Source organism: Procambarus clarkii, unplaced genomic scaffold (genome assembly GCF_040958095.1).
Source record: "Procambarus clarkii isolate CNS0578487 unplaced genomic scaffold, FALCON_Pclarkii_2.0 HiC_scaffold_115, whole genome shotgun sequence".
In the NCBI taxonomy this organism is placed as follows: domain Eukaryota; kingdom Metazoa; phylum Arthropoda; class Malacostraca; order Decapoda; family Cambaridae; genus Procambarus; species Procambarus clarkii.
In genome coordinates this window covers 946,975-955,307 of record NW_027189148.1, presented here as the reverse complement: position 1 = coordinate 955,307, position 8,333 = coordinate 946,975, and the positions used below count along the sequence as shown (strand labels likewise).

Genomic DNA, 8,333 nt, shown 5'->3' with positions numbered 1-8,333 from the left:
GGTGAGCAACCTGGACGCGAGGTTTCCTGGTGGTGGCCACCACAGCAGCAGCAGCCGCCAGCCTTCTTGGTAGGCTTTGCTTCTACCATGATGATGATGAGATAACCAAGGTGATGAGAGACGCTCAGACAGTCACGGGGGAATGATGCTGCCGCCCGCTTGAGCCGAACCTATTTATGTGCCGGCACGGTACAGAAGCTGCAACCTGGCAACTCGTCCACCAATCACGACGGTTGGTTTTTACGGCTCCGAAACCTGGATCCCATATCTTCTCTAAAATAGAAAGCATTTGTTCATGTTCTTTGTAAAAGTATCATTAAAGCAGGACAGATGAGGACAAAATATCATAAAAAACTGAAGAGCAGATGAGCACACACATGTTTGTATTACAAAAGAAAATCCACAAATTCATTAGAAATTGGCAGGGCAGGCTGAGGAAGTAGGTAGATGTAAATGTCTGTAAATGGCGAAAGAACATAAACCCAAGATGAATAAACGATGTTAAATATCCATGCCAAGGAGACAAAAATATGTTAGGATTACAATTACCATTAAGACACCACAAGCAGGTCCGGTATCCTGCCGCGATGACTTAAAAGAGTTGGTTATTAGCCACAATGTGTAGGCAGTCTCATGGCCAACGGCCATACCACGTTGAAGAACCACCGCTTCTCGTCCGATCAGCGAAGTTAAGCAACGTTGGGTTTGGTTAGTACTTGGATGGGTGACCGCCTGGGAACACCCAAATGCTGTTGGCAATAATGTTTTTTTGTTTTGTTTTGTTTTGTTTCGTTTGTTTTTGTTTGAATGGCTGGCTCCACGGGAAATTCACGGAGTTGTGTGGAATAAGGCCTGGTAAAATGAATTAATATGTATGTCATGTTTAAAACAAACTCGCTTAATATAGATATTGTGTGAGGCTTTATACAAAAACAAACAACCAAAACAAAACATGTTGTATATATATATAGCTTAATCCGGGTTTGAACTCGCAACTCCAAGAATACGCATCACTTATATACACTTTACCCCTGGACCACTGCTGCAGGACACAAGCTTGATGCTGAGGTATCAATTTAATGACGTAAATGCCATTTCCACAAATAAATGATAATTAAAAAGTATTTGTATGTACAATCTTTTCCTGTTTAAAAGGCTACAATATCAGTTACTGATATAATTTGTGTTAATGTTTCTATACCCACAAGAAGGCATATTTTTGCTTATATGTAAAGGTACGGAGAACGAATCCACAGACCATCATTCCCCTCCCCTTCCCTCCCCCCCCCCCCCCCCCCCCCCCCAACTCCCACCTACTACCACCCACCCCACCACCACCAATCACCACCAATCACCACCAATCACACCAATCACCACAATCACCACCACCACATCTAACCGAAAACCCCCCTAACACATCAACCCTCCCCCCAATCAACAGGCGAAATAATAACCCTCAAATGCCTGCCTGCCTGCCTGCCTGCCTGCAAGCAATACTAACGGTCTTCTCAGAAAGAAAATCTCTTTGTATCTGTATTACTTGATGAAATGTATGATTCTAATAATGAAAATAAATTTTGATGTCGGTTGTATGAGCATAATGACCAATATGCACATGATATGAATGAATTAAATAGTTGTAGTTTTAAGTAATTAGGTTGTAGACACATTAAGCGGATATGATATTTGACGCGTCCAGAACTGGTGATTTTTGGTTTAGTTTTAAATGCACCACCACCACCACCACCACCATTGCTTCCCCAGAGCCTAATTAAGGACCGGTAAAAGGAAGTCAATATGTATGTCATCTATCAAACCAAAGAATGAATAAAAAACACACACACAAAACCTACATAATAGTATTAGGAAGATTGTATGGCAAAAAAAAAAAGTATTATTCCCATTGGGTCGTTTGAACTCGCGACTTCCAAAATACCAGCCACACACCTTACCACCCAGCCACCATAGAGTTGGTATAATTGTGCAACTTTAGTTATAAAAGTAAAGTTCTTATTGTCTCAAATCTTATGTCTGTTCTATGAAAAGGCATGATGTAAATTATGTATTTTTGAATGATTGAATTGTAGGCACATTAAGCGGATTCGATATTTGATATATCCAGAAAAGGTGATTTCTGTTCAGTTTTAAATGCATCACCGTTAACGCTAAAGGACTGGTTTTTTAAAACGACTCGATGTTTGTCATTTTTAAAATAAACACTAAAAACTAGGCCCTTAACATATATAATGTTTGAATATAAATTGAATGCATATAAATACAAAGTGGGCGTGGCTGGCTGGCTGGCTGGCTGTGGCTGGCTGGCTGGCTGGCCTGCCTGCCTGCCTGCCTGCCTGCCTGCCTGCCTGCCTGCCTGCCTGGCTGGCTGGCTGGCTGGCTGGCTGGCTGGCTGGCTGGCTGGCTGGCTGGCTGGCTGCCTGGCCTGCCTGCCTGCCCGCCCGCCCGCCCCGCCCGCCCGCCCCGCCCGCCTGCTTGCCCTTGCCTGCCTTGCCTTGCCTTGCCTGTCCTGTCCTGTTATTGCCTTGCCTTGCCTTGCCTTGCCTTGCCTTGCTGCCTTGCCCTGCCCTGCCCTGCCTTGGCTGCAGCTGGCTGGCTGGCCGTAAATCAACTCTTAACAACACCATACCACACCACACACATCACTCATCACCCATCACCCACCACCGGCCCAGTCTCCAGCCTCTCTTATATACCCGAGAAGGCCCTTTTAAATTATTTTGAATTGTTTGCACTTCGGCCAATGGCAGGCACGATCGCTGCTGCTCAAACATATTCTGGTTCACAAGTATTATAAGTATATTATATTATATTATATTATATATATATATATAGTATATATATATATATATATTATATATATATATATATATATATATATATATATATATATATATATATATATATATATATATATTCATGAAACACATTAAAACCTTGATCATTTATTCATTCATTACGTCTAGTGAAGAATTGCTTTTGTTCATTTGTATGATTAAAAATTAATATAATATGAATTCCTCGCTTAAAGTAAAATATAAAATATATATTGGATTTATATGATTGGTTAATATTCCAAGTGATGCTGAATATCCCCTATAATTTTTGTTTTGTTTGTTTGTTATGTACACATTCCAAATGAAATCAATATAAATGTTATTATTAATGTTTGAAAGTTGATTGTCTACTTGAATCTCTCTATTAAAGTGTGTGTGGCTCCGGATGGAGCCTGGTTATGGTATTTGTCGTGGTGGGTGGCAGAAGTGCTTACTTCTTCTCTGTCTTCTTTGGCAAAAGAACTGCCTGAATGTTTGGAAGAACCACCCTCCCTGTGCAATGGTTACGCCAGACAGAAGTTTGTTGAGTTCTTCGTCGTTGCGGATGGCCAACTGCAAGTGACGTGGGATGATACGGGTCTTCTTGTTGTCACGTGCGGCATTACCGGCGAGCTCCAGAACTTCGGCAGCGAGGTATTCCATGACGGCTGCCAGGTAGACAGGAGCGCCAGCCACCGACGCGTTCGGCCGTAGTTGCCCTTACGCAGCAGACGGTGAATTCTGCCCACGGGGAACTGAAGTCCGGCCCTGCTGGAGCGAGACTTTGACTTGCCCTTCACTTTGCCTCCCTTGCCGCGTCCTGACATTGCTGCTGCTGTTGTGGGTTTGTGGTGTTTTATGCCGCCCCGCAGATCGAGCTTCGTGTTATATACCCCGCTCAGGATCAAGGGAGCCCGCCACTGACCAATCAGCGCGCTCCGCACGCGACCCGCCTCTGAGCTGAGTCGCGAGCGGGATATAAAAGGAAAGCTCGCCTCGCGCAAAAGTTCATTATGTATCGCAACAGCCAGCCAGCACGAGCATCATCATGCCACCCAAGGCATCTGGAAAGGCTGCCAAGAAGGCCGGAAAGGCCAAGAAGGCCATTGCCAAGGGCGATAAGAAAAGAAGCGCAGGAGGAAGGAGAGCTACAGCATCTACATCTACAAAGTGCTGAAGCAGGTCCACCCGACACTGGTATCTCTTCCAAAGCCATGTCGATCATGAACTCGTTCGTGAACGACATCTTCGAGCGCATCGCCGCCGAGGCTTCTCGCTGGGCCCACTACAACAAGCGTTCCACCATTACCAGTCGGGAGATCCAGGACGGCTGTAAGGCTCCTGTTGCCCCGGAGGAAAAAAAAACCTGGCCAGCACGCCGTCTCTGAGGGCACTAAGGCCGTCACCAAGTACACCTCCTCCAAGTAAACGGCTTACTTACTGCCCTGTGGTGGTGGCTTGGCTCAAACCAACAAACTCGGCCTCCATTGGAGCCACACTTTAATTTCTAAAGAGATTTGTAGTGTTAGACACCAATACTATTATAACAAAACCTCTGTCACTGAAAGCAAATAGCATATAAATGAGAATATTTATGAAACTGTCTGTGTGTGTTTCTCTCTCTCGTCTCTGTCTGTCTGTCTGTCTGTCTGTCTCTGTCTTGTCTGTCTCTGTCTTGTCTGTCTGTCTGTCTGTCTGTGGCTCTCTCTCTCTCTCTCTCTCTCTCTCTCTCTCCTCTCTCTCTCTCTCTCTCTCTCTCTCTCTCTCTCTCTCTCCTCTCTCTCTCTCTCTCTCTCTCAACACATATAAGCACTCGGTATCTTTTTTTTTTTTCTAGAGATTAGAGATTCATTGTTATGTTCCACATTAGGATTACTATGCAGGCCACCCTCTTAGGTTTGAAAATGTCAAGAAAACGGTTAATTTAAAATGTCATCTCCTAACTTTAACAGATTAAGCCAGAGGACCGAAAACAGAATAAAACAGGACTGGACAGTATGTCACTTATACAAGCTGCTTTTATTTCTAGTACAGTATGACAATTTTTATTTTTGGGGGGGGGGGGGGGGGGGGTGGGTGATCCTTGACAGTGCATAAGAGCGAAAAGCGACGGCGTTTTGTTTGTAAGAGAACAGGTTTGTACTACAAATGACTTGATTTATTGATATCACGTGTATGTATGACACCTAAATTAGTGTATTTGTTTATTTATTTATTTATTTATTCTATATGTGTAGATGAAGGTTAATTCATATGGACTGATGCTAGGAATGTCTCTGAAATCTCCTTAGAAGGATATTTTGGCCCTGAGAAGGGCCGAGTTTGGTGTATACTAGGGTGGTCGATTAGGCTTATGCACGCTCTCCCACGGATACGGCGAGCAAGCTGAATGTCCTTTGCATGATGGTGACACGCTTGGCGTGGATGGCACAGAGGTTAGTGTCCTCGAAGAGACCGACCAGGTAGCCTCGGATGCCTCCTGTAAAGCCATGACGGCAGACGACTGGACGCGAAGAACTCGGTCTTGAAGTCCTGGGCAATCTCGCGCACAGACGCTGGAATGGAAGTTTCCTGATGAGCAACTCGGTGCTCTTCTGGTAACGACGGATCTCACGCAGGGCGACCGTCTCCGGGCCTGTAACGGTGAGGCTTCTTCACACCCCCTCGTGGCAGGAGCAGACTTGCGTGCTGCCTTGGTGGCCAGCTGCTTACGAGGAGCCTTGCCTCCCGTGGACTTGCGAGCAGTCTGCTTGGTGCGAGCCATGGGAACAACTGTGGTTTGTGATGGCCGGCGCCGAAAAATTTTTGCTTATATACGCGTCTCGAGGCGCTTGCTCGAGCGCCATTGGCTGCTCGACTCGCCTACGTCACCCCGTTGCCCCTCCCCTCCTTCCCTCTGGCTGCAGCCAACAGGCGGCTCACTCAATCACTATTATCGCTGATTTTGCTCTATTTTTTTGGATTGTGCAAAAGTCATTTCACAGGGACGTGAAAACAGACGAGTAGGCAACTGCAGTTTTGAAAGCGTTGTGAGAAAGCCGTGTCTACTCGACCACAAGCTGTATAAAGTAAGGGCAGGCAGGAGTTGCAATGCTACTAGTACGTCCGCTTGATGGGATATAGTCGGGAAATCGTGCGGGCATTCGTCAATTCGATTCACACAACTTCAACACCATGACGGACGCGGCAAGGTAGGGCAAGGGACTCGGAAAGGGTGGCGCCAAGGTCATCGTAAGGTGCTACGTGACAACATCCAGGGCATCACCCAAGCCCGCTATTCGTCGCTTAGCTCGTCGTGGCGGCGTGAAGCGTATTTCGGGTCTCCATCTACGAAGAGACCGTGGCGTCCTGAAGGTGTTCCTCGAGAATGTCATCCGTGATGCTGTAACCTACACGGAACACGCCAAGAGGAAGACCGTCACTGCTATGGACGTTGGTGTACGCTCTGAAAGCGCCAGGGTCGTACCCTCTACGGATTCGGCGGATAAGAGCTTGGCTAATCCATCGATTCCACCCACCACCACCTCCAAAACGGGACCTAATTAGGTCCCTATACTTTTTTTTACTGAAGGGCTTAATAGACGATAACATAAATTGTTTTGATATCAGCTAGCACATTGGGTCTTATGAAATCTATTTTTTATCCTCGCATGCTTAAAGGGACTCTGATTGGGGAGGGAGGGGTGGGGGGGGGGGGGAAGGTTGTTACGTTATATTACTAGCAGAGCAGGATCATTGGTGGGGGGGGGGGGGGGGGTGAGGGGGAGAGAGAGAGAGAGAGAGAGGAGGAGAGAGAGATGAGAGCGAGAGAGAGAGATCTTTCCCAACTCTTCCTTTTTACATGAGTGAGCTACCCGTTTTATTCATTTTATCCTTCTCAGAGCTGTTTTTGATAGTATCCAAATGATGGTAAATGAAAAGGGAGGACACGAATATCTACCCAGAATTCAGGACTGGCAATCCGATATGCATGTTTTGAGTGCGAATCTTTTTCTCTCTCAACTTAGGTATACGTTTATGTCGTACCTAAAAAGCGAGAACCACACTATTGGGACAAGTATGCAAGGCCCAATTTTCCTAACAAGCACAGTTAATTTTGTTATTTTCGAACATTTCTTTCCAAATTGGTTTATTCCAATTAACAGTATTATATTAAGATCATGAATTGCTGGGTTAGGTTAGGTTAGGTTAGCTTAGCTTAGGTTAGGTTAGGTTAGGTTAGGTTAGGTTAGGTTAGCTTAGCTTGGGTTAGCTTAGGTTAGGTTAGGTTAGCTTAGCTTGGGTTAGCATAGGTTAGGTTAGGTTTGATTACATTTCTATGTTAGATTTAACTCAAATTCAAAACAATTGCAGTCATTCGGCTTGTTAGTCAACTTGCCTCTAATAGGGGCAATTTGTCTAACAAGACTATTTAGTTTTGTGTGCATATATATATATATATATATATATATATATATATATATATATATATAATATATATATATATATATAATATATATATATATATATATATATATATATATATATATATATTATAGCTTCAAGACTCCGAACCAATATAGAAGCATCAAGAGGAAGTGCTTGTGTTATGGGCCAATAGGCCTTCTGCAGTTACCTTCCCATTCTTATGTTTTTATTCCCATTGGTTCGTGTTTTATCTTGTGTAAATGTCAATCACCTTACCCAAAACTTTGGTACCATATCACCTCACCCATGTGTATATATAAATATATATATATATATATATATATATATATATATATATATATATATATATATATATAATATCTATATATATAATATATACAGAGTAAAATCTACCCCAAAAGTAATGATTTATTTGTCTACAAAACTAAAACTCTTTTTTGGAATCATATGAGGCCCCTCCACTGAGGGGGGGAGGCCTGGTGTTTATTGTCATGTGTATTCATGCTGCTTGCATGTCGTCGTTTATTTTGCCTTTGTTGTTTTCTTGACAGCTTTCTTTGCTTGGGTGGTTTTGGGAGATTTTGAAGCTCTCTTTATTTTGGGCTTTTTGTTCCCAACAACAAGCTGCTGCTGCTGCTGCTTCTTTTTCAAGGCTGTAGGTGGTTTGTTGCTTGTGGCGGCTTTCTTGGGAGTTACCACGGCCTTCTTTGCTGCTGTAGATGGTTTCTTGGTTGTGGTGGCTTTCTTGGGAGTTAGAACGGCCCTCTTCTCTGCTACGGCCAGCTTGAATGATCCACTAGCTCCACTTCCCTTGGTCTGAACAAGAATGCCGTCAGCCACTGCTTTCTTGAGAAATCTTCGGATGTAAATGGCGATCTTGGCAGCCTCGACTTTGTTGTTGGCAACAACGTACTTCTTGATTGCTTGTAGAGACGAGCCCTTACGGTCTTTGAGTGCTGCGACCGCGGCTAGAACCATTTGACTAGTTTTCGGGTGAGCAACCTGGACGCGAGGTTTCCTGGTGGTGGCCACCACAGCAGCAGCAGCCGCAGCCTTCTTGGTAGGCTTTGCTTC

General features: G+C 44.4%; 1 non-coding gene across 1 annotated transcript; it reads left to right on the top strand.

The window, feature by feature from the left end:
- Positions 1-636: 636 nt before the first annotated feature.
- Positions 637-758, top strand: LOC138360595 (5S ribosomal RNA). Its single transcript, XR_011226507.1, has one exon. It is a non-coding gene; the product is annotated as a 5S ribosomal RNA (ribosomal RNA).
- The last annotated feature ends 7,575 nt before the right edge of the window (positions 759-8,333 follow it).